This window comes from Bubalus kerabau, chromosome 4 (assembly GCF_029407905.1).
Source record: "Bubalus kerabau isolate K-KA32 ecotype Philippines breed swamp buffalo chromosome 4, PCC_UOA_SB_1v2, whole genome shotgun sequence".
In the NCBI taxonomy this organism is placed as follows: Eukaryota; Metazoa; Chordata; class Mammalia; order Artiodactyla; family Bovidae; genus Bubalus; species Bubalus kerabau.
The window spans coordinates 48074395-48099146 of NC_073627.1; the positions used below are offsets into that span (position 1 = coordinate 48074395).

Below are 24752 nucleotides of genomic sequence, written 5' to 3' on the forward strand. Positions count from 1 at the left end.
CACCGCACTGCTAGGCATAAGTATTCTGTTTATCTTACAGAGGTGGGAACTGTGATGCAGAGAGGCTGGGGGGCCAGCCCAGGGGCACTCATCGTTAATGATACGTTTGGACTTGGAAAGTGGGTGGCTCCAGACCACTGGTCCTCAACAAGGGCTGATTTTGTCCTCCTGGAGAAAGGTAATTTCTGAAGCCATTTTTGGTTGTCACAATTTGGGTTTCAGGGGCTGCTAGGGGTCTCTAGTGGAGAGAGGTCAGAGATGCTGCTAATGATCCTTTAAGGCACTGAACAGTCCTCTACCCCACAATAAGGAATCAATCATCCAGCCTAACAGGTCAATGGGCTTCCCAGGTGGCTCAGTGGCAAAGAATCTGCCTGTCAATGCAGGAGATGAGGGTTTGATCCCTGGGCTGGGAAGATCCCTTGAAGAAGGAAATGGCAACCCACTCCAGTATTCTTGCCTAGAAAATCCCACAGACAGAGGAGCCCAGTGGGCTACAGTCCATGGGGTTGCAATAGAGTCAGACACGATTTAGCAACTAAACAACACCAGGTCAATAGTGCCAAGGCTGAGAAACCCTACTCTAGAGATTATGTTCTTTATCACTACCTTATTATTGACATTTCTTCTATCAGTATCCACCCCCAATGCCTTCTGCCATCCCACCATCCTTCCTAGACTAGCTGTTGCCTTGTTTTTGTTCTACTGGGTTAAGAGTGATTTATAGAACCTAAAGCTGAGCATGCCTGCCAAAGCCCCATTTTGCTCACAGGGGTCACTTCCAGGTCTAGAGGTGAGTGGCCTCAGGCTGTCTCAGCCCTCGGGATCTTCAAGGTTAGGTTCAGCTTGTGCTGGGAAACAGAGCATCATGCTGGTGGGGTAGGAGTTTGTCAGGTCAGGTGTCATGTTCTATTTAAGAAGAGACCTCAGTTCAGTCACTCAGTCATGTCTGACTCTCTGCGACCCCATGAATTGCAGCACACCAGGCCTCCCTGTCCACCACCATCTCCCGGAGTTCACTCAGACTCATGTCCAACAAGTCAGTGATACCATCCAGCCATCTCATCTTCTGTCGTCCCCTTCTCCTCTGCCCCCAATCCCTCCCAGCATCAGAGTCTTTTCCAATGAGTCAACTCTTCGCATGAGGTGGCCAAAGTACTGGAGTTTCGGCTTTAGCATCATTCCTTCCAAAGAACACCCAGGGCTGATCTCCTTTAGAATGGACTGGTTGGATCTCCTTGCAGTCCTAGGAACATGTTTTTTGAAACTCCTGGCCTAAGACTTACTCTTTCCCCAAGAGCTCTTCAAAGAGGGAGGGGGAGATAGATATGTGTCAGTTCTAGGAAGGAAGTGGGCAACCCAGTTGTTTCAAATTTGCCTCAATGTTTGTGGAGTTCAGTCTGTCGTCACTATAGACAGATACTTTTAAAGCGCTACAAATTAACCTTTAGCTTAAAGGCATCCTTTTGTTGCCCTCTCCTCCTCTCTCAACTGTGCATGGGCAAGCTGCCTAATGAACACAGCTCAGATCCATTAGCGGCTGGGCAGATGCTGGGTCCAGCATGAAGTCAGCCTTTGATGGCTTTTAGGGAGAGCTGGGAACCTGTGACAATGAAAGAGGAGATACATTCATTCCGAGACAATAATTGCATTTATGTTCTCAACTGAGGACTCCATTAATTCTGGTTGTGGTCAAGGCCTGGTATGCCAAGGGCACCCTCTGGAACTAAGTCTTCTTCTAATGTGGCCATAACCATGACAGGTGGACTAAATGTAAGCTCAGGCATCACAGAAGTTCCTGAAATTCTAATACTGGGGCTGCCAGGGGGAGGCAGGGTTGCAACAGCGCATCAGTGCTGGAGTCAAACAAACTTGGCTTTGAATCCTGGACTTGACACGAACCTGCTGTGTGACCTTGGGCAAGTCACTTGACCTCTCTGAGTAACAAAAAGCATCAAATACAATGACACACGGTAGAAACTCTGTGTACAGGCATTGTTGTTATTGTTCTTAATCCAGTCCTGTGTAAGCTGCAAATCTAATCTGGAAAGAGAAGTTCCTGGAGTGTCTAGGGCTGGGATTTGGAAATCTGTATGTCATCTGAGGCTCAGAGCCCTGCCTCTGAAGTCCCTCTGCTGACTACTTCTCAGGGCTGCAAAACTGAGACCCACCCCTCCTTCCCTCTTCCAGGCCATGGTCAGAAGTGAGGCAATGATATAGATTTGAGCTGCCCAGTACAGTAACCACATGGGCCATTGAGAACTTGAAATATTGTTGATGTGACTGAGTATCTGAATTTTAAATTTTATTTAATTTTAATTTACATTGAAATAAAAAACTATTACTTGATTCAGTTATTAGAAGACTTTTAAGTACCTTTGGAATGAGTCAGTGTGTGAACCTACTTTTTCAATTGTGACTTTTATGAGATATAAATGCAGATCAAGTATTTCCACTGAAAACTGAGATGGCTGTAAGTATAAAGCACATGCCAGATTTTGAAAACCTAGTACAAAAAAGAATAGACCCTACCTCATTAACTTTTTTAAACTGATTACATGTTGATATTGATTACATGTTGAAGTATTTTGGGTACTGTGGGTTAAATAAAATATATTATTATAAGGGATTGCACTTATCTTTTTTTACATCTTTTAAATGTGGCTATAAGAAAATGAAAAATTACATGTATGGCTGGCATTATATTTCTATTGGCAGTGCAGATGGAGACCCCAGGCTGACTCTAATCTAGGTACAAACCACTCTGCTTGCAATTCTGCACTGGGGTTCAGAACCAAAGCTTCCAGTGAATAAAGCATGTATTTTTGCTGACCTCATTCCTTCGTCTCCTCCTGGGAAGGTATCACGGGGTGGGTCTTGATGGAGTTGGATGCTCCTGGATCTCTTAGTCAAATGCTATCTAATATCAGCCCTTTAAAAGTTCTCCATCTCCTTATATCACTTTCCCTTTACTGAATGTTTCTATTCTTCTGCTGTCCCATCTCCCAGATAACTCTGAGACTTCTCAGACATCTAGCTCAATTAGTTTATGGCCTGCAGAGAAAAAAGTTCTCTGTCTTACCGGTTTAAAACATATCTCCTTCAAGTTCTATGGGCCGTCTTCTCATCCAAAGACTGCCCGATCTGGAGAGCCCATCTTTGCAGCACCAGGTCCAATTTCTCAGCCCTTCACAGAATTAAAACTCTGTTCATTTCAACCTTAGGGCTCCAGATAGACCCAGGAAGCCATGCTTAGTCGTGAGCGCATGGCCATTTCCAGGAAAAGCCTGTGCAGAGAATAAAAAGGGCAGACAGCAGGTGGTACGGCAAGTCAAACACAGAACAGACCAGCCGGCGTGTGTCCCAGGTCTAATTCACACAAGGCTTAGGGATGTTTAACCAAACATTCAAAGAGATTAAGATTTCCCCCAGTGATCCCCAAGTCAGGTCAGAGACATATCCATCAGCAAACTCATTTCTTCCTCGGGATTACTGGCAACTGTTTAACTTGTTTATTGAAATGCAAAGCCAGCTCTGATTGAGGTCGTGTGTGTTCTTCAACCAAAGGAGAACGATCCTTAGGGGTCACTCATCCAACTCCTGCATTTCCCAGTGGGGAGAACCGGAAGCCTCCAGGGTCAAGACTGAGCCCCTTTCACCTCCGAGGTTGTGAAGCATTATGGTTACAGTTTTCGATGTAGCCAGCCAGGTGAAATGAGGAGGATGCAGTTCAGGATTTAGAAAGACATAGATAGGAATGACCAGGCTGGACTGCTGGCTTGACAACAGGCTGGCCACGTGTTTCTAAGCAAGATGCCTAGACTCTCTAAGCCTCAGTTTCGTCCTCTGTAACTGGGCATGATAATACCTACTCCCTAGATTTGTTTGGATGGAGAAGGAAATGGCAACCCACTCCAGTGTTCTTGCCTGGAGAATCCCAGGGATGGAGGAGCCTGGTGGGCTGCCGTCTGTGGGGTCGCACAGAGTCGGATACGACTGAAGCAACTAGCAGCAGCAGCAGCAGATTTGTTTGGAAGAACACAGAACTTGATACAGAGTTCTGAACACAGAGTGAATACTCGGTAACTTTATAGTCTAATCTTCTGAGCCATGATTCTAATGCCCAGAATGTCTGTTAGTGACTGCCTTATGAGCTCCTGAGAAATTAAAATATGATGAACTCCCAACCATCTTTTGCTTTTTTTTTCTGTTCCATTTATCTTAATTGAAATGTAGTTGACATGTAGTAGTATACTATTTTATGTGTAGTACTGAATACATAGTAGGTTGATATTTGCATGCATTATGAAATGATCACTATGATAAGTCTAACAATATTTTTGACCACATTCCTTACTGTGTATATTACATCCACACGACTTACTTATTTTACACTTCTTAATCCCTTTCACCTACTTCACCCACTCACCCTCCCTCCCCTCTGACAACCACTCATTTATTTTCTGTGCTGCTGTGCTGTGCTTAGTCACTCAGTCACGTCCGACTCTTTGCGACCCTATAGACTATAGCCTGCCAGGCTCCTCTGTCCATGGGGATTCTCCAGCCAAGAATACTGCAGTGGGTTGCCATGCCCTCCTCCAGGGGATCTTCCTGACCCAGGGATTGAATCCTGGTCTCCTGCATTGTGGGTGGATTCCTTACCATCTGAGCCACTAGGGAAGCCCTTATTTTCTCTATCGATGTCTATTTTGTTTTGTTTTTTAGATTCCACATATAGATAGATAGATGTCAAAGGGACATCTATCAGACAGACACACACAATAGAATATTCAGTTCAGTTTAGTTCAGTCGCTCAGTCGTGTCCAACTCTGCGACCCCATGAATTGCAGCACGCCAGGCCTCCCTGTCCATCACCAACTCCCGGAGTTCACTCAAACTCACCTCCATCGAGTCAGTGATGCCATCCAGCCATCTCATCCTCTGTCATCCCCTTCTCCTCCTGCCCCCAGTCCCTCCCAGCATCAGAGTCTTTTCCAATGACTCAACTCTTTGCATGAGGTGGCCAAAGTACTGGAGTTTCAGCTTTAGCATCATCCCTTCCAAAGAAATCCCAGGGCTGAGCTCCTTCAGAATGGACTGGTTGGATCTCCTTGCAGTCCAAGGGACTCTCAAGAGTCTTCTCCAACACCACAGTTCAAAAGCATCAATTCTTCGGTGCTCAGCCTTCTTCACAGTCCAAGTCTCACATCCATACACGACCACTGGAAAAACCATAGCCTTGACTAGATGGACCTTTGTTGGCAAAGTAATGTCTCTGCTTTTGAATATGCTATCTAAGTTGGTCATAACTTTCCTTCCAAGGAGTAAGCGTCTTTTAATTTCATGGCTGCAGTCACCATCTGTAGTGATTTTGGAGCCCAGAAAAATAAAGTCTGACACTGTTTCCACTGTTTCCCCATCTATTTCCCATGAAGTGATGGGACCGGATGCCATGATCTTCGTTTTCTGAATGTTGAGCTTTAAGCCAACTTTTTCACTCTCCTCTTTCACTTTCCTCAAGAGGCTTTTTAGTTCCTCTTCACTTTCTGCTATAAGATGGTGTCATCTGCATATCTGAGGTTATTGATATTTCTCCCGGCGATCTTGATTCCAGCTTGTGCTTCTTCCAGCCCAGCATTTCTCATGATGTACTCTGCATATAAGTTAAATAAGCAGGGTGACAATATACAGCCTTGACATACTCCTTTTCCTATTTGGAAGCAGTCTGTTGTTCCATGTCCAGTTCTAACTGTTGCTTCCTGACCTGCATATAGGTTTCTCAAGAGGCAGGTCAGGTGGTCTGGTATTCCCATCTCTTTCAGAATTTTCCACAGTTTATTGTGATCCACACAGTCAAAGGCTTTGGCATAGTCAATAAAGCAGAAATAGAGGTTTTTCTGGAACTCTCTTGCTTTTTCCATGATCCAGCAGATGTTGGCAATTTGGTCTCTGGTTCCTCTGCCTTTTCTAAAACCAGCTTGAACATCTGGAAGTTCACAGTTCACATATTGCTGAGGCCTGGCTTGTAGAATTTTGAGTATTACTTTACTAGCGTGTGAGATGAGTGCAATTGTGTGGTAGTTTGAGCATTCTTTGGCATTGCCTTTCTTTGGGATTGGAATGAAAACTGACCTTTTCCAGTCCTGTGGCCACTGCTGAGTTTTCCCAATTTGCTGGCATATTGAGTGCAGCACTTTCACAGCATCATCTTTCAGGATTTGAAATAGCTCAACTGGAATTCCATCACCTCCACTAGCTTTGTTTGTAGTGATGCTTTCTAAGGCCCACTTGACTTCACATTCCAGAATGTCTGGCTCTAGGTGAGTGATCACACCATCGTGATTATTTTGGTCTTGAAGATCTTTTTTGTACAGTTCTGTGTATTCTTGCCACCTCTTCTTAATATCTTCTGCTTCTTTTAGGTCCATACCATTTCTGCCTTTATCAAGGCCATATGGCTGAGAATATTACTCAGCCATAAAAAGTTAAATCTTGCCATTTGTGACACTTTGGTTAGATCTACAGAGTATTAAGTGTAATAAGTCAGACAGAAACAAATACCATATGCTCTCACTTATACGTGCAATCTTTTGCTTTATTTCAATAGATCATCAAAGCAAATCCTTCCAGATTTTGTACGCTTTTCTTTTTCTAACATTCTTAGTTAGTAAAGAGTTTATTTTTATCTCTGATGCTCACCTCTATTGAGAAGTATTAATATCTTCATGCAGAGTGGCATCCATGTATGGACAGGAGATCCAAGTTCAATTCCAGATTCTGCTAGGCGACTTTCTTTGTGACCTTGAAGAAATGTTGGCTGTGCCTCCTAGAGACATGAGAAGGGAACTGACATGATGGAGCTTTTACTCTGCACTCTGACCAGTAGCAAGGACATTGGAGAATACTGGTCCTCATCAAGGTTTCAGGGTTAACCAACTTGCCCAGTGATGCAAGGCTGGGGAGTGACCTAGCCAGGAAGGCATTCGAACCCAAGGCTCCCAGCTCCCAAAGTTCACGTCTACTACATCATACGGCATCTGCAGAAGGCAAAGTCCAGAAGGACCTACGCAAATGACAGTGGCAATTCCTGGACCCAGGGGAGGTTGGAAAACATAGAGACAAGGTAACATTGGAAGCAGATGTTTATTGGAAGACCAGATTCCAATGAGCATCTCATCCCATGCCCCAGAGAGCCTGCCTCTCTCCCTCCATGCCCTTAGCTCAGTGGGCCTCAGTCAGTAACCATGATCATGAGTGACAGCAAGCCCATCAGACAACTTTGTCTGTCTTATGCTGACGCTAATGTCTCTTCTCTGATTAGCACTGGCCACATCTCTTTCTTTGGTTTGTTTATATGTTCTTCCCTTTCCTTCATTCACCAAGCTATTCAGTTCTACGCTGCAGGCACCAGACCACAGAGAGGAACAACCTGTAGTCGCAGACCTCTGCTGGGTTGGGTAGCAGCAGATCCTCTTGACAATTCACTATTCTCTCCGGGCTTCAGCCCCTGATGTTTTCTTGTTGGCTCTTAAGAATTTTATCACTCATCTAACTCCACCCTGTGCCATCTGGCTTGTTCTAGGTCCTTTCTGTTGGCTTATTTGGCCTCTGATCTGGTGCGGCTACCCTGATACTTACGTTCTGTGGATGTACTATTCTTCTCCAGGCCTGCCTTCTCTTCCTGTCCCCAGAATCAGCAGCAGGGGGTGGAAATGAGATGAGTGGGTTGTTCCAAATCAAGGAAGTTGGTTAAGAATGAGGACATGGCCCAGATAAGTGATATAAAAGGCAGAGAAGATGTGGAGATTATGTGGAAATGGCCTCCAGAGACCAGCCCTAGACAGGAAAGGGGTCAGGGGATAGAATTCCCCAAACTTAAGGTCTCTCCAAACAGATCACTGGAGACAAAGGGCAGGATATAAGGCTCTGAATGCCGAGGTGGGCCTATGCACTGAGATTGGGGGCATTTATTAAGATGGATAATAGCACGTCTTTCACTTTTGGCCAAGGACTATGGAGAAGGATGTCTGAAAACATACTGTGAAGAAAGCAGTTGAAGAGAAGACGCCCAATGACTATCTCAGACAGACATCAGCAATTATATAGTTTTTGTTCGAGTTATGTTTGTTTTTCAGGAAAGAGGCAGTACAGCAGTTATGGACATGGGGTATTTAATAAGAGACAGTTCCCAATTCTGCCACTTACTTGCTATTTGGCATTGCATAAGTCACATCATAACTTCTTTGAGCCCTTGTTTCTCCATTGGTAGATGAGGATATTAATGATGGCTCATGGGGTTGTGAAGAACACTGAACAAGAGGATATGTATAGAAAAAGGAACACCATGCCCAGCACACAGAGAGTCCTTCATAAACACTTGTTATCATCCTTATGTCATCCCAGAATTCAGCTAACTTTACCAGGTGTCTTATTTTTTTTTTCCATTTCCCCGCTGCATTCCTTGTTTATTTCCCTGCAAAATATGGCTACAAAACCTATATAATAAGAAAGGACCAAGTCTTGACTTTAGAGGCAGCAAGGGAGAGAAATCAAGGTGGCCTGTGAGCAGAGTAGATGGGATAAAAAGAACCCAAAGCAATAGGGTGATGTGGGAGAGTTACCTTACAAGGAGGTGATCCCCAGGTGTAGTGGATGGAAGAGGAGACACTTGGGAGACGACCCACTCATCTTAATTTTCAACCCCTGCTGGCCAGAGGAGGAGGCTTGTGGGCATAACCATTGTTCCCTCCCTACAGAAGGCTATGACGAAGGCAGCTGCACACCCAGCCCAGGGAGACCCTGGGTTTCCTGCAGGAATTCATGTGCCTGCCACACTGTTTCTACCCTACTTCACAGCGAATGAAGGCAGGGAAAGGCTCTGTCCTCTTCTGGAAGCGTCTTAGCTTGCTACATCTGGCAGCTCACCATCACGGACCCTCATTCTACATCCATTTCATACTCTCATAATGGGTTTCTATGAGATTCACAAGCATTTAAAGAGCTCAAAAGGATAAAAAGCTAAGGTGCCTTTAAGACTGTCAAATCGAAAGTCAGTCAGAAAAAGAAAGACACGTATCGTGTATTAACGCATATATATGGAAGCTAGAAAGATGGTACTAGTGATACTATTTGCAGGGCAGCAAAGGAGACTCAGACATAAAGAACAGACTTATGGTTACAGCTGGGGAGGGAGAGGGTGGGATGGCTTCAGAGAGTAGTATTAAGATATGTACATCACCGTATGTGCGGTGGCGGGTGGGAGTCTGCTGTATGATGCAGGAAACCCAAAGCTGGTGCTCTGTGATGACCCAGAAGGGTGGGCTGGGCAGGGAGGTGGGAGGGCAGTTTAGGAGCCAGGGGAACACATGTATACCTATGGCTGATTCATGTTCATGTATGGCAGATATCATCACAATATTGTAATAATACTCCAATTAAAAATACATTTTAAAAAAGACCATCAAATTGAGGGAAAGAGCCACAGAAGAAAATTCTGGCTACTGTTTTATTCCTAAAAGCAGCTGTATTTAAATCTATCAACAAAATGTTTGTCATCTTGAAGATGTACTGTATTCCTTTAAATAAAAAAATTCTAAGGTGAATTTCAGTTGTTTTCCCCACTTCAGTAATAGATGTATCTAATTAAATACTTGAAAGTCCATTTAATTTTTAATTCAAGAAGTCATTCATGATAGAGGCAATTTAAACAACTCAGGAAAAACCTCAAACCCCAATGAAATTCCATTAACTACGTGGATACTTTAATGGTACATTAACTAATGTTGAATTATGATGGGTCCCTGTAGAGGTACCTACGCAGTCTATCAATTCCCTTTTGGGGAATCCAAGCTTTTAGCTTTTAATGATCAGTTTGGTTGATGAGATTGATACAACACAGTTATCAAGGTTACCTTTTCTAATTCACTTCTCAGAAAAAGAACATTGCCTCCAGCCTTCCCTTGAAACTCAGCGGTCCTGCGGAGTTTACATAATTGTGACTCCTTTGAAGACCTCCCAATGGGTTCAGGCATCCAACCACCTTCATGGCTTGTGATGGAAGGCAAACAGGAATCCCCAGGAGTGAGGCATGGTTGGGAACCGCTTCTGATTTGCTTCTAACATCAAGGTTGTAGCATCTGTCTCAAACCACTTGCTCACCAACCCTCCTCAGGATCCAGGGAGCTCAGCTTGGATTTTATTCATGAAGGTTCCCTTTTCCTTTAACAGAGACAGATTCATGAGGCTAGAAGAACACTGGGGATCATCTAGCTCAATATCTGCATTTCATCAGTACAGAAACTGGTCCAGCTAGGGCATTTGGCTCTCCCAGTGTTACAGAGCTGCTGCTGCTGCTGCTGCTAAGTCATGTCAGTCGTGTCCAACTCTGTGTGACCCCATAGATGGCAGCCCACCAGGATCCCCCATTCCTGGGATTCTCTAGGCAAGAACCCTGGAGGTTATAGAGCTAGTGAAGAGGAAAGGAAGACAGAGGTGTCTTTAAGTGCCCTTTCCATCATACAGTATTACTGCTCATGCTCAGTTGCTCAGTTGTGTCCGACTCTTTGTGACCCCATGGACTATAGCCCACCAAGCTCCTCTGTCCATGGGATTTCCCAGGCAAGAATGCTGGAGTGGATTGCCATTTCCTTCTCCAGAAGATCTTCCTGATCCAGGGATTGAACCAGTGTCTCCTGAGTCTCCTGCATTTAGTTCAGTTTAGTCGCTCAGCTGTGTCCGACTCTTTGTGACCCCATGAACCGCAGCATGCCAAGCCTCCCTGTCCATCACCAACTCCCAGAGTCCACCCAAACCCATGTCCATTGAGTTGGTGATGCCATCCAGCCATCTCATCCTCTGTCGTCCCTTTCTCCTCCTGCCCCCAATCCCTCCCAGCATCAGAGTCTTTTCCAATGAGTCAGCTCTTCGCATCAGGTGGCCAAAGTACTGGAGTTTTGGCTTCAACATCTGCATTAGCAGGATTCTTTACCACTGAGCCCCCTGGGATGCCCCATGTTGTATTTGTACATAGCCTTTTATTGTGATGCTTTGTATCACTGCCATGCCCATATGCCCCAAGGACAGCTCAGACTGGACTAGCTCTTATGTTTTTACTGCTATGCTCTAGGGGTGGAGTAGGAAAAGGATGGGGTGGAAAAGGAGAGACATAAAAGGAAAATTCTACCCTCAAGGATCTCTGTGATAAACTTAATGGAGAAGCAGAATAAATACACTTGAGGCAATTAGGAGAATACTGTAAGACAATATCTAATTAGGTACTAAATTATGTGGCACACAGAATGGAGAAAGCTTTACGTATTGCAGGAGCCTGGAAGTCTTTGTGGAGGGGGTTGGATGCGTAAGTGTCTTTGGATCTTGACAGCATGTAGATTATTGAAGGGAAGGGTGGTCTTTCCTGTGCGTCATCAATAACTTGAATATTTAATGTGATCCTAGAGTCACACCATCGCAATGAACTTACTCAAACTCTAGAGGTCTCAGTTTTCTTTTCTATAAAGTAGGAATAAAATGCTATTTTGGGGGTGTGGGTTTGTCTAAAGGCAGATAATCACAATTGGAGGAGCTAGACTGAGTTCATGTCATAAGGAACATAGGCGAGGGACCCCGTGATTGAACATGTGGCTAGGATCTATTTTACTTTAGTTCCATAGGACTAGGTACTATTGCAACACAAATAGGCTTACCTATTAAGAGTCACCTGTGGACCTGGAGACTGTCATACAGAGTGAAATAAGTCAGAAAGAGAAAAACAAATATCATAGATTAATATACGTGTGTGGAATCTAGAAAAATGGTACCGATAAACCTACTTGTAGGGCAGGAACAGACGTAGAGCAGAAACTGTGGACGTTGGCAGGGAAGGAGAGGGTGGGACAGATTGAGAGGGTAGCCCTGGCATATACACATGCCGTGTGAAAGGCAGATAGCTAGTGGGCAGCTGCCGTAGGGCACACATGGTACATACTGTACATATAACGCAGGCACTCTGTGACGACCTCGAGGGGGGCATGGGGTGGAGGGAGGTCCAAGAGACGGAGGGGATATACAGCTGGTTTCTGTAACTTAAGTATGCATCTGACCCATTAAGGCTCACCTTAGGATGTGGGATGGGGAATTCAAATGGTGTCATTTCATATCCCAACGTGAAAAGACCTCAAATCCATCTGGAAATCGGGCTCTCAAGCAGGTGCTGTACTACGACTAAAATACACAAGGAAGAGGTAAGATTGTTGGATGAGACCACCAAGGATAAGCATGTATGAATAACCGATGAAGGCTGCCTGGCAGCCTCAGTCCTTCCTTCTCTCCTGCTGCCTCTTAGCAGGGGAGGTGAACGTCGAGGTGACCTTGGCATGTACTGTGAAATGACGCCATCAGAGCAGAAACTGGAACAGGGGGCGCACCATTATAGTGTGACTTATTTATACATTGATGAATATTCATTTTAATCCTACTTGTAATATTTCATTGTCCATCCCCATGATGTAAGTGAACACAATGAAGATAAAGATTCTGTAGATCCTAATAATCAAATCAGTCTTGAGCTTATCTCAGCACTCAGGGCTCTCAGGGGACTTTGGCTACTAAAATTAAAAGACAAGTATTCTAGTGGAGAAAGCACCTACTTTTAGGGTCATTGTGAGGGCTAAATGAAATACGGATATAGAATGTCTGTCTTAGAGCTTGAAATGCGGTAGTTACATTAAAAAACATGAGCAGTCTCTTCCCTAGACTGGAGTTTTCTGAGATGGGAACGAGGTAGTTGAAACAATGACCACCAGCTTCCACTGAGACCTTGACCCTGCCTGTGGCTTCAGGACAATGCATTAAAGGGAGGGGCTTTCCCCTGAGAAGGAGACTCTACCTGGTCAAGAAAAGGATGGGATGCGAGGGTAAGAGGAGCATTGATTAGATCTACCCTCAGTTATTGTAAAAGGTTAGAAATGTCTGTGTTCACTGCAAATCATAGAAGAAATGGAGTCAGGTATGCAGAAAGTGAATCCATAGTAGAATTCTGGAAACTGTCACTTTCTTCCTGGTTAGCTTGGGTTCTTGCTGTTTGCATTTGCATCATGAAAAATAGGGCAAAATCCCCCAAATCGGAAGGCTCCCTTTGCATATTTTCAGAGATAGTAGGATGGGGAAATACCTGATATTGCTGTGTCACATCCTGCCCTACAGGCTTCCCTGATAGCTCAGTTGGTAAAGAATCTGCCTGCAATGCGGGAGACCTGGGTTTGATCCCTGGGTTGGGAAGGTCCCCTGGAGAAGGGAAAGGCTACCCACTCCAGTATTCCGGCCTGGAGAATTCCATGAAGTGTATAGTTCATGGGGTCGCAAAGAGTCAGACACGACCGAGCGACTTTCAGTTTCATCTTGCCTTATGACCATCTGGAGAAGAGAAACTCCAACACGCAGAGGGGAGAAAGCAGTTTGAATCCCCGGGGTTGTTGGAGAGAGAGAAACAGAATGTTGTGCAACTGCTTCAAGGCAGGACATCATGTTACACATTTTTACTTAGAAGCTGTTATTGAATTTTAAAATCTATATGAACATAATCATTTTAGAATTAGAAGATATCATACCACATTTAACCCAAAGCAGAAATATTTTCTCTAGAAACACCGAAAGAGAGAGGGATTTTGCTTAAACATATCCAAAAAAGAGGATTTCAGCATATTCATAGGCAGCTCTTTTTATAACTGATTAAAAAGAAAAAAATTCATCCCACTTGTTAAAAAGCTCTTCCTTCTATTAAGCTGAGATCCGATCTCTTCAGATTTTTCTTGGCTTATAGCTAAGGTCTACTTATGGCATGATGGCTTATTCAGACTTACACATCTTCTGCCTTGTCATTTCTTGTTATCAGTAACTTCTTTTAATTGCTTCTCTTGAGTCTTCTTTTAAGGGAAGAGGAGGCAGGTTGGCCCTCTTTCTCAGGCATCAATTTCCTGTTCTCCCTTTTGCCCTTTTTCTTTTCAAAGTAAAACAAAGCCTTTCATCTATTCTTGGCATGAGTGTGACGGAGGAGATGAGTCCCAGTTGGGCCTGAAGGCCATCATGTCGCCCTTCCCGTCTCTAACAGCTGAGCATCTAGTACTATTATCTTTGCTTACAGCATCTCCCTCATGGTGTTAGAAAACATATTTGCATTTCAAAAGTGCATAGGAACTTGATGGTCTTTTTAAGAAAATCATGGTGATCTTGTGCTTACATTTGAACAGAAATTAGGTTGCACCCCTTCTCCTTCTTAGTCTGGAGTTTGGGGGACCTGCTCATTGATCAGTAGATAGGAGAGAATGTCCCCCCCCCACACACGAGATAGAAATAGGTGTAGGATGTCCCTGGTGGTCCAGTGGTTAAGACTTGGCTAAGTTGTCTCTATACCTGGGGAAAATGAAAGAACAAAACCCTTAAACAACCAGGTGGATCCTCCTTCCTCTTTTAAGGACAGAAGCAGGCATCTGGAGAGGAGTTTAGATGATTCTATGCAGTAACTTCAGGGAATTTGCTAGTGGTCCAGCAGCTAAGACTCCATGCTCCCAAGGCAGGGGCCCAGGTTTGATCCCTGGTCAGGGAACTAGCTCCTACTTGCTGCAATTAAGAGTTTGCATGCTGCAACTAAAGATCCCGCGTGCTGCCACTGAGACCCGGCACAGCCAAATGAATAAACAAACAAACATCAAAGGAAAAAAAGGAATAATTGTGGAATCACTGCTAGACGATCATTCCTGGTTGTCTTGTGGGCTCAGTGGCACCTTGAGAACAGCACTGTGAAGGTTTCAGGGTGTCCACTGAGTGCCTGGTGCTAAGCTGTGAAAGTCAAAGTGTTAGTCGCTCAGTTGGGTTTGAATCTGTGCATCCCCAAGGACTGTGGCTCACCAGGCTCCTCTGTCCATGGGATTCTCCAGGCAAGAATACTGGAGTGGGTAGCTATTCCTTTCTCCAGGGGATCTTCCTGACCCAGGGATTGAACCCTGGTCTCCTGCCTCACAGGCGGATTTACCATCTGCTGCTCTTCAGTCGCTTCAGTTGTGTCCGACTCTGGGTGACCATACGGACTTCAGCCTCTAGGCAAGAGTAGTAGAGTGGGTTGCCATACCCTCCTCCATTTACCATCTGAGCCACCACCTGAAGTCCAGGACACACGCCTTTCTCTTAAGGAGCTTTCAGTCATTTCTCTTCCTTTAACAGAGAACACAGCTGGGTAGATAGGTAAAGCTATTGTTTTTTAAATCTTTCTCTGACTCAGAGTTAAAAAGAGTTCCAGGGAAAGTTTCGGTCAGAGAAACGTCTGGTCGAGGATTTAAATCAGGAGCTGTCAGTGCTTTGCACATGTGGGCACTTAGCTCCATTTGCATCCACATCAGACTCCTCCCTGCTGACACCAGGCCTGTCTCTCCCAGGGATACAGATGTAATTATCCTTTCGCAAGTGCATGGCACACTGTCAGGATTTGGCTCTAGAAGAGACAAAAGGCCCAGAAACCGGGCTGAAGAGGGGAGAGGAAAGAGGGGTGGAGAACAAGACTCCCTCTTCTTTGGCTTAGAACTTTGGCTTAGAACTCCTCCTCTTTGAAGAGCAGCAAACCACCTCTCAATTCCCTTCCCCAGCCTCTTATTTCTGTCCTTTTCCCTGTTGCCCTCTCTTGTCTTGTCCTCAAAGCCTTATTGTGGGAAAGGGGACAAAAGACGTGATTGGTGTTGTGGTTTAGTCGCTCGGTCGTGTCTGACTCTCTCTGTGACCCCGTGGACTGGAGCCTGCCAGCTCCTCTGTCCATGGGATTTTCCAGGCAAGAATACTGGAGTGGGGTGCCATTTCCTTCTCCAGGGGATCTTCCCAACCAAAGGATCGAACTCGTCTCTTGTGTCTCCTGTATTGGCAGCCAGATTCTTTACCGCTGTGCCACCTGGGAAGCCTCATTTACTCCAGGTCAATATGTAAATACATTCCAGAGAATAGATTCTGAAATATATACCAGGGAAATTCTTATGCAGTTTCTTTGAAAGGCATGCACAACAGTTTCTTTGGAGTGGGTTTCATTGTCACAGTGGGGAGTTAGAGTCAACATAGGAATCCATATGGACAAGTGAAATATGGTAATATAGATATTGTGTTGTGCTGAGTCACTTAGCCATGTCTGACTCCTTGTGACCCCATGGACTGTAGCCCACCAGGCTCCTCTGTCCATGAGGATTCCCCAGGCAAGAATAGTGGAGTGGGTTGCCGTGCTCTCCTCCAGAGAATCTTCCCAAAGCAGGGATCAAACCCAGATCTGGCGCATTGCATCTTTACTATCTGAGCCACCAGGGAAGCCCATATAGATATTAAGAAATATCATGTAATTGTTGGAAGAAACTAACACATGACTTTACCTGTGTATGTGTGTGGAGGGGATGGGTGTGGGTATGATTAAGAAGACAGTCTAGATGCTGGTGTAGCAGGAGCTATACATGCATGCACGTGTGATACGTCACTTCAGTTGTGTCCGACTCTGTGACACTATGGACTGTAGCCCATCAGCCTCCTCTGTCCACGGGATTCTCCAGGCAAGAATACAGGAATGGGTTGCCATGCCCTCTTCCAGGGACTCTGGGATCGAACCCAGGTCTCATGTCTCCTGCATTGGCAGGCAGCTTCTTTACCACTAGCACTGCCTGGGAAGCCCATGGAGTGATGCATTCTCTATCAAATGTCATGCTAATGGTTTCAGGTAGAAGCAGCAAGGTGAAAAGTAGGAGAACCCAGACCAGGAGTTATTCTTGGCATTTTCTCTCTGAGCTTTGGTTTCCTCATCTATACAATGAAGGCCCTAGCTCTGCTTCCAGGTGTATTGGTGGCTTGAAATAAACTAGAGTATATAAACATGGCTAGGGACTTTGACTTGCTTGCCACACCAATGTAAGCCATTATCATTCTTGCTAAAGAAACAGAGTCCACTGTCAGCATCAGTTTCTATACTGATCATATTCCCATCACTACCCATTTCCTTCCAAGCCCCCTCTAGGTACAGAGGACTTTACAGCAGAGCCACAGCATGTTCAAATAGCTATCAGTGAACACGGCATTGTACCCACGAGTGTGCTGAACTTCCCACTCTGAACACCTTCTAGGCAAGGTTCCTTTTTAGACAAATCTTCTTCCCTTGGAGATCTCTAGAAGCCCATTAAATAAGGTCTAGGGCCTGTTATTGGGGTTTGATGGTTTCTGTTACAGATCCTTCTCATCTCACGTAAAGCCAGCTCAACCAGTGTCTTCTCATCACTGGGTCAACCAGTGTCTTCCCATCACTGGCAGGGTTGGAAAGGGCTATTCAGAGGGGCACGGGAAGTCTCTTTGAACCTGGTGACCGAACAAATGCAGCCAGATTTAACATGAGAGAAGGAAAAAGGGAGTTAACTCTCCAAGTCCTTAATCTACTCTGTTCCGAGGCATCAGGTAACCAATGAAACATTGTTATCCTATTTTCAAAGATATAAGATGACACCATTTCTGTTGTTTCTCACTGTAACAAATTCATCTTTGCCACCAAGACAGTGCTACTACTGTGCTTTCAGTGGACCAGACTACCCTCTTCTCAGAGTTTAAGGAGTTTCTAAGAGTCCTGCTATGTCCGAGCAGTGTTCTATCCATCACATCGGCCAGGCCCCAGGGCACTGGAGGGTCCCACCCCAGGATGGACTTCCAAAGAAAGAGAAGAGATAGCCCTGCCAAGCGCTCTGAAATGGAGCAGGACCCTAAGGTCCTTGTCCCCTATGTTCTCTGCTTGCCCTTTTTCTGTGGAAAACCTTTAGCCAAAGAAGTTTAATCAGGGAAGTGAGAAAACACAGAAACAAAGGAAAACAGTCATAGGAGACCAAATTATAATCGTCATTAAGCAAAGGAGGACCTTTAGTTCCTCCTCAAGGGCTACAGCGGAGAAGACAATGGCAACCCAATCCAGTACTCTTGCCTGGAAAATCCCATGGACGGAGGAGCCTGGTGGGCTGTCGTCTCTGGGGTCACACAGAGTCAGACACGACTAAAGCAACTTAGCAGCAGCAGCAAGGGCTATAGATAATATTCTGAGCCATATCCTGTGAGCTGTCTTACAGATACTGAAACCCCCACCAGGTGGAAGAAGTCAACTGCAGAATGACCAGACTGCAGTCATGATATAAACTGCCACAATTCCAAGAAAATGGCCCCAAGGAAATGGGAACAAACCAACCGTGGAACTGAAGATTAATTGTACCTAAACCAATCAAGATGGCACTGCTCTGATCACCGATGACCAGTTTCAAGATGACTGTCAGAGCCGTGTTGTTTCTGCATGGAGCCCCCTCCCTCTGTCTGTGAAAGCTCTCACCCCTGACTGTCGGTAGAGGGGGGAGTCAGCCCTTGGACAGGAGTCTTCCGTCCCCACTGACTGCCAGCATCCAAAATGAGCAAATTTTCCTTTCTACTAACCTGGCCTCTTTAATGGCTTTTGAGTGGTGAGCAGCTAGACTCCCCCTTTCAGTTACACACCCACCCACATTTTCAACAAGTATTTATTGAGTCTCCACTATGCGCCAGGCACTGTGGGTGTAATAATGGTCAAGACAGGTGTGATCTCTGTTCTCATGGAACTTTTACATTGTAAAACTAATTCAAGAGATCCCCATCTTTCTGACCTGACCTCCGAGGCAATGTATCATAGCGGTTAAGGAACTGACAAATGGGTCCAGACTACCTGGGTTCTTAGATGGCCCTGGACTAACAGGTAAAGCAACTTATCTTGGCCAAGTTGCTTTACCTGTTAATTGGAGTTAATTGCATACCCATCTCATAGCCTTTGTTGAAGGTAGAATACACTGAACCACCTAAAGCACTTAGAACTATAGCAAGCACTTAGTAAGCTTTTTTTCCCCCAATTGCATTCCAGCAAGACTCTTCCACTTCTAGCCAAATGTGTTTTCTCTCTCTTGCACATGAATTGCTAATTCCAATCATCAGTCCTTTATACATATTTCTCTCTATTTCTTCTCCATTAATGTCTATAAATCGCTCTAAGCTCAAATCTTGTCAACTCTAAGAAGTCTTTTCTGATAAGTCCCAGGTCATTTTAATTGTTTACTCATGCCAGTCTCACCCTGCAGGTCTGTTCCATCAACACTTAGGCTGGCTTGTATTTAGAGCTAGGTTGTGCATTTTGGGTTCAGATAAGGCAGGTGACTAGCAGAAGACCCCATAAGTGAAGTTGCTCAGTTGCGTCTGACTCTTTGCGACCCCATGGACTATAGCCTACCAGGCTTCTCCATCCATGGGATTTTCCAGGCAAGAGAACTGGAGTGGGTTGCCATTTCCTTCTCCAAGACAATCCCATAGCTACCTTCTAATGCTAGAGGTTGGGACTCAAATTCCAGTGCTTGATTTCAAATTCTGTGACTTTTTTACTATTGATATGCTACTGTGACTTCCATCATCCTATGGATGGGGGCGTTATTAGAGAAGATTTCTTAGAGTTGGCAAGATTAGAGTTCTTAGAGCAACTTACAGACATGAAAGTAAAGTGAAAATATTAGTCACTCACTCAGTTGTGTCTGACTTTTTGTGACCCATGGACTGCAGCCCACTGGGTTCCTCTGTCCATGGAATTCTCCAGGAAAGAATACTGGAGTCAGTAGTCATTCCCTTCTCCAGGGGATCTGCCTGACCCAGGGATCAAACCCGAGTCTCCTACATTGCAGACAGATTCTTTACCATCTGAGCCATCAGGGAAGCCCCAGACATAAATGCTCATATATCATATAATTATTAGCAATATATGGAATTATTAATAATTGTATAAAATTACACTATTACATGTATGATATTACTATTTATATGTATATAATTATTATCATTACTTATGTAACTCTCCTACAGCTTTGAGAGGCAAGCACTATTATTTTGCCCCTTTGCTAGCTGAGGAAACTTAAGTTTGGGGGAGTTAAGCAAAGTCACATAAGTGAAAAGTGATGGAATTTGAGCCTGAGTCTGTTAATTCATCTTGGCCATTGTTTTGACTTCACAGTACTTAACACATCTGGGGCTCTATGATTAAAGCACAGTAAATGCTAATTGAAGGGAATCAATAAATTATATCTGTGTTTCTGTAACTCTTGTTCTCTACACTGATTTGCTGAGCTGAAAGTTCAGTGGGTTTTAACTCAGTGTGCATTTTCTGGCGTTCTGGGTCCTTCTGTGCTGTGTGAGGTAAGCCTTCATCTGAAAAATACATTCCCACCTCTCTCTGGATCTGTCAAATCCCCAAGTGGTGACAAGTTCTGCAGTCCTAGACCTTGACATCCCCTCAGGGCTCCTTGGTAGCTGGGGTCATCCTGAAGGCCTAAGGACTTCGGGTCTTCCTCAACCAGTAGCCTCAGATTGGCTCTGAGCTTCTGTTCACAGTTAGTTTTGCAAATACTGGGAAATTTGAAAAACATTGCTGTTCAACAATAAATTGAGCCAGTCCCAACACCCACAAAATCCATAATGGTATAGATATCCAGATAGACCTTAATTGTGATTTAATAGTGTTCACTGTAATTTAGCCCCCGGGAAATGTACTTTCAATTAACCAGTGTAAACATAATGTCTACTTACCCCATAAATGTTCTCCTAAATGGGCTAATTAAGGCCTAGATCCAATGAGTTTTGTATTATATCCTCCTTTCTTTCCCCCCAAACACCACTCAGCTTCAGAATCACCTTACTCTGATCTGGACTGTTGGCATAGTGGTCTGCTTCCTGCCTCCAATCTTGCCCTAAGAACGTTCATTAACCCTCCACAGGGCTTAAATAAGTTTAAAATTCTTCAGCGATCTGTCCTGTTGAGCTACATACATTCTAACTCCTGGCTCTGGCATGCATGCACACCTGTCCATAATATGGCCTCCAGCCTACCTCTCGAGCTGCACCTTCTGTTTTCCACTAGTATCACCTCCCCCGAGGACTTCTACGTTCAGGTCTTTGTTTATCGCCATTCCTTCTTTTTGAACTACTCTTCCCACCGTCTGTTCACATGAAAACCCAACCTCTTCCTCAACACCATCCTCAAGCCTCCACCAAAAACACTTGGTAATCCATCTGCTTGCACTTGGATGTGGCATAGTGAAGTCGCTGAGTCGTGTCCGACTCTGTGCAACTCCATGGGCGGTAGCCTATCAGGCTCCTCCGTCCATGGGATTTTCCAGGTAAGAGTACTGGAGTGGGTTGCCATTTCCTTCTCCAGGGGAAATTCCCGACCCAGGGATCGAACCCAGGTCTCCCGCATTGTAGGCAGATGCTTTACCATCTGAGCCACCAGGCCACAATAAATTTAAATGGATGTGGCATACTTCTCTTTAAGTCCATGTAGTAAGACCTGCTATATACGAACCTTCAATATGCAAACTCTCAAAGATGCTAATGCATGTCCCATCAATGTCAGGAGTGAGTGACATGTAGCTTGCCCTTCGTCTCCTGTTGCTGACGGTCCTTCAGCTCTACCACCTCCCACCTCCTCTCCCTCCTGCAGTCAGTCACTCTTCCTGCCTGTTCACTCAATGCCAGCCCCTGTATGGAAGCTGTTGTACTATACCACTGTACTTTTCAAGGTACTGTACTGTAAGATTAAAATTAAGAACAAATTTTTGTGTTTGTTTTCTATGTATCAATTGTGTGAAGAGTATTATAAACCTATTACATTATAGTACTCTATAGTCGACTGTGTTAGTTGGGTACCTCGGCTTACTTTGTAGGACTTATGAACAAACTGGACTTTTGAATGCACTCTTGGAACAGAACTCATTAGTATATAGGAGACTTCCTGTATTGATTTATCTATTCTTCTCTAATGCAATTTAGGATATATAGAGAGTGTTTGTGTATATATAAACACACACACACATATATATGTCTTTCACTTCTACCACTATCTGACTCTAATAAAGATTTGAAGCAGCAGTCCTGTGTTTTTACCTTTGTACAAGCAACTTGCACATGGATGTTTAATAAATAATGGTTGAATTAAACAAAGTTGCACTGAAATGGTAGGATGTAGAAGAAGCAATCCCCAACTGATGGGTTCTTTAAGACACAAAAAGACTTGGGCAGTCTCAACAGTTTCTCCTCGTTCAAGAGTATTTGTCCTGCTTGAATGAATGCCCAGCTGAGTTTCTGTGCCTGTGATTCATTCAGATTATGTTCTTTACCCCTAGATAATTCTCCTAGTTATTCAGCAACATCCTTAACTGGATCAAATATCTGATGACGCATTTTTAAAGTGTCCTCTCGTATATAAATAACTACCAATGTCAATGGAATTTCAGTGACAGTTGTATGTCAGGACTCGAATCAGGAGGAGTCAGGAGGCCTCAGTTGCAGCCTCAGAAATATCATTAAATTGCCTGGAACAAGGATATTGGGATTCAGTTATTTCATTTTTGTGCCTCTGTACACAGCAAAAGCGAGATAATTGGAAAGCTAACAGTAGGGTGCCTTGGGATCTCATTCAGGCTCTGGATCAATGGTCTGCCATCCTGGCTGCCCATTAAAATCACCTGGGGGGCTTTAAAAATACGACTGTCTGCCTGACCCCAACCAACGGATGATCTCTGAGCTTATCACCCAGACATGAGAATGTCTGTAAGCTCCCAAATTCATTCTAAAGGTCGAAAACCTCTGCTCTAGATGGACGTTTCTCAGATGTTAATTGCACACAAATTTTATCTGGGCGTCTTTGCAGAGTCTGATTCCTTAGGTCAGAGGAGCGGCCTGGGATTCAGCATTTCTAACAAGCTCCCAAGTGATGCCACTGGACCATACTTTCACAAGTAAGACTCATTTGATTCTGTATACATTTCTTGAAGAGCTGTTCCCGGAAAGAATCATGCAACTAACTATAAGCTGTGTTATAGGTGCCTCTGAGATTCAGGTGCTAGCCACCCTTCAGACTCTGGGGAGCAACATAGAGTGACTCATTTCAGAAGAACCTAGGAAATGATCCAGGAGGCAATGGAGATAAGAGATCTAAACAGAATTACCAACAGAAAAGATGTTTAAGAGACTGTTGTGGAACATCAGGTGCAGGCTAGCTTAGGGCTCTAAATTATAAACTTGCCAGCGCATTCCCAATACCCAGAGTCTCAAGTTCCTAGCATCTCCCCCCACCCCCCGCCAGTCATCCAGACAATGCAGTAATTAATTCAAATAACACTAACGGATCATTCATTATACTAGTCATTTACTCACTGTCTCGCAGCTCCAAATCCACTCTGCTACACAATTCTGGGACTGGGACTCTGCAAATCACATTTCTCTTTTGCTTGCTGGCTCTAGGGGAATGAGCTTGATCCCTGCACCTCAGCTTGCCCACAACTGTCCCCACTGTAGCACTGAAAGGCCCACATCCCAGGACACCCCTTAGTTTTGGGTAAACCAGGATGGTTAGGTATTCTAACTGGCTTGCCTTGTGTGTGTGTGTGTTAGTTGCTCAGTCATGTCCCACTCTTCAGGATCCCATGGACAAAGCCTGCCAGGCTCCTCTGTCCATGGGATTTCCCAGGCAAGAATACTGGAGTGGGTTGCCATTTCCTCCTCCAGGAGATCTTCCTGACCCAGGGATCAAACCCTGATCTCCTGCATTACAAGTGGATATTCTTTACCATCTGAGCCACCAGGGAAGCCCAGGCTTGCTGTTAGGTTTTGCAAATAGGCGACATTAGGGGGAGACTGGAAAGTAGGGACAAGGGCTGTCTTCTTCCTGGTCTGCTTGTCATGCCAGTCATTGCTACTCCAGCTAGAGACAGATGCCAGCAACAGCAGCAGCAGGCCTCAGCCTCCTGCTCCTTCCACACTCCAGATACAGCCTCCTTGCTCCACTCAGATGCCAGGGCACTCCTCAGAGGCTCATGGAAAGCTTTCTGGGGGAAGTGTTAGTTGAAATGGATTTCAACGGGGACTTTAACAAAATGAAAAGAGCAAGGGCATTTCAGGTAGAGGGAGTGCCTCACGCCACAGGATAGAAAAGTGGAAGAGCACAGCATGCTCTGGGGATAACCGCATGGCCAGAGTGAGAATTATGGGCAGAGAAGTAGTAGACAGTCTAGTCCTTAATGAATCTTGTCCCTAGTCTCCTAGGGACTAGGAGGAGGCCACTATGACAAAATACCATAGATGGGGTGACTTAAGCAACAGAAATTCATTTCTCACAGCTCTGGGGGCTGGGAAGCCCTAGACTAAGGTGCAGGCTTATTTGGTTCCCATTGAGAGCACTCTTCCTGGCTTGTAGATGGCGGCCTTCTTGCTGTGTTTTCACATAGCAGAGAGAAGAAACCCTCGTGTCTCTTCCTTTTCTTATAAGGACACTAATCTCATCATGTGGGCTTCACCCTCATGACCTCATCTAAACCTAATTACCTCCCAAAGACCTCACCTGTTAATACTATCAGACTGGGGTGGGGGGCAGTATCAGAGCTTGAATATACAAGTATCGGGAGAATAGAAATGTTCAGTCCATTGCAGAGCTTCAGGGCTAAGTAAGATGTTTGGACTTTTTCCTGAAAACTTTAAGCTTTTAAAAAAGATGTTTAAAAGCAGCCATGACATGGTCACATTATCATGCATACAGGAGGCTCCCAGGGAGCCAGGTGGGAAATTGAGAAGCAATGTTGACACCTGTTATATGCAGGGCAGAGACAGAGATGCAGAGATAGGAAATGGACGTGTGGACACAGGTTGTGCGGGGA

The 24752-nt window shown here is 44.7% G+C and overlaps 1 long non-coding RNA gene across 1 annotated transcript; it reads right to left on the reverse strand.

Annotated features, from left to right (window-relative positions):
- Positions 1-6663: 6663 nt before the first annotated feature.
- On the reverse strand, positions 6664-24290 carry LOC129649628 (uncharacterized). Its single transcript, XR_008713200.1, has 3 exons — positions 24217-24290; positions 12113-12219; positions 6664-6826 (listed from the first exon to the last, which is right to left on the reverse strand). It is a non-coding gene; the product is annotated as an uncharacterized LOC129649628 (long non-coding RNA).
- Positions 24291-24752: the final 462 nt, after the last annotated feature.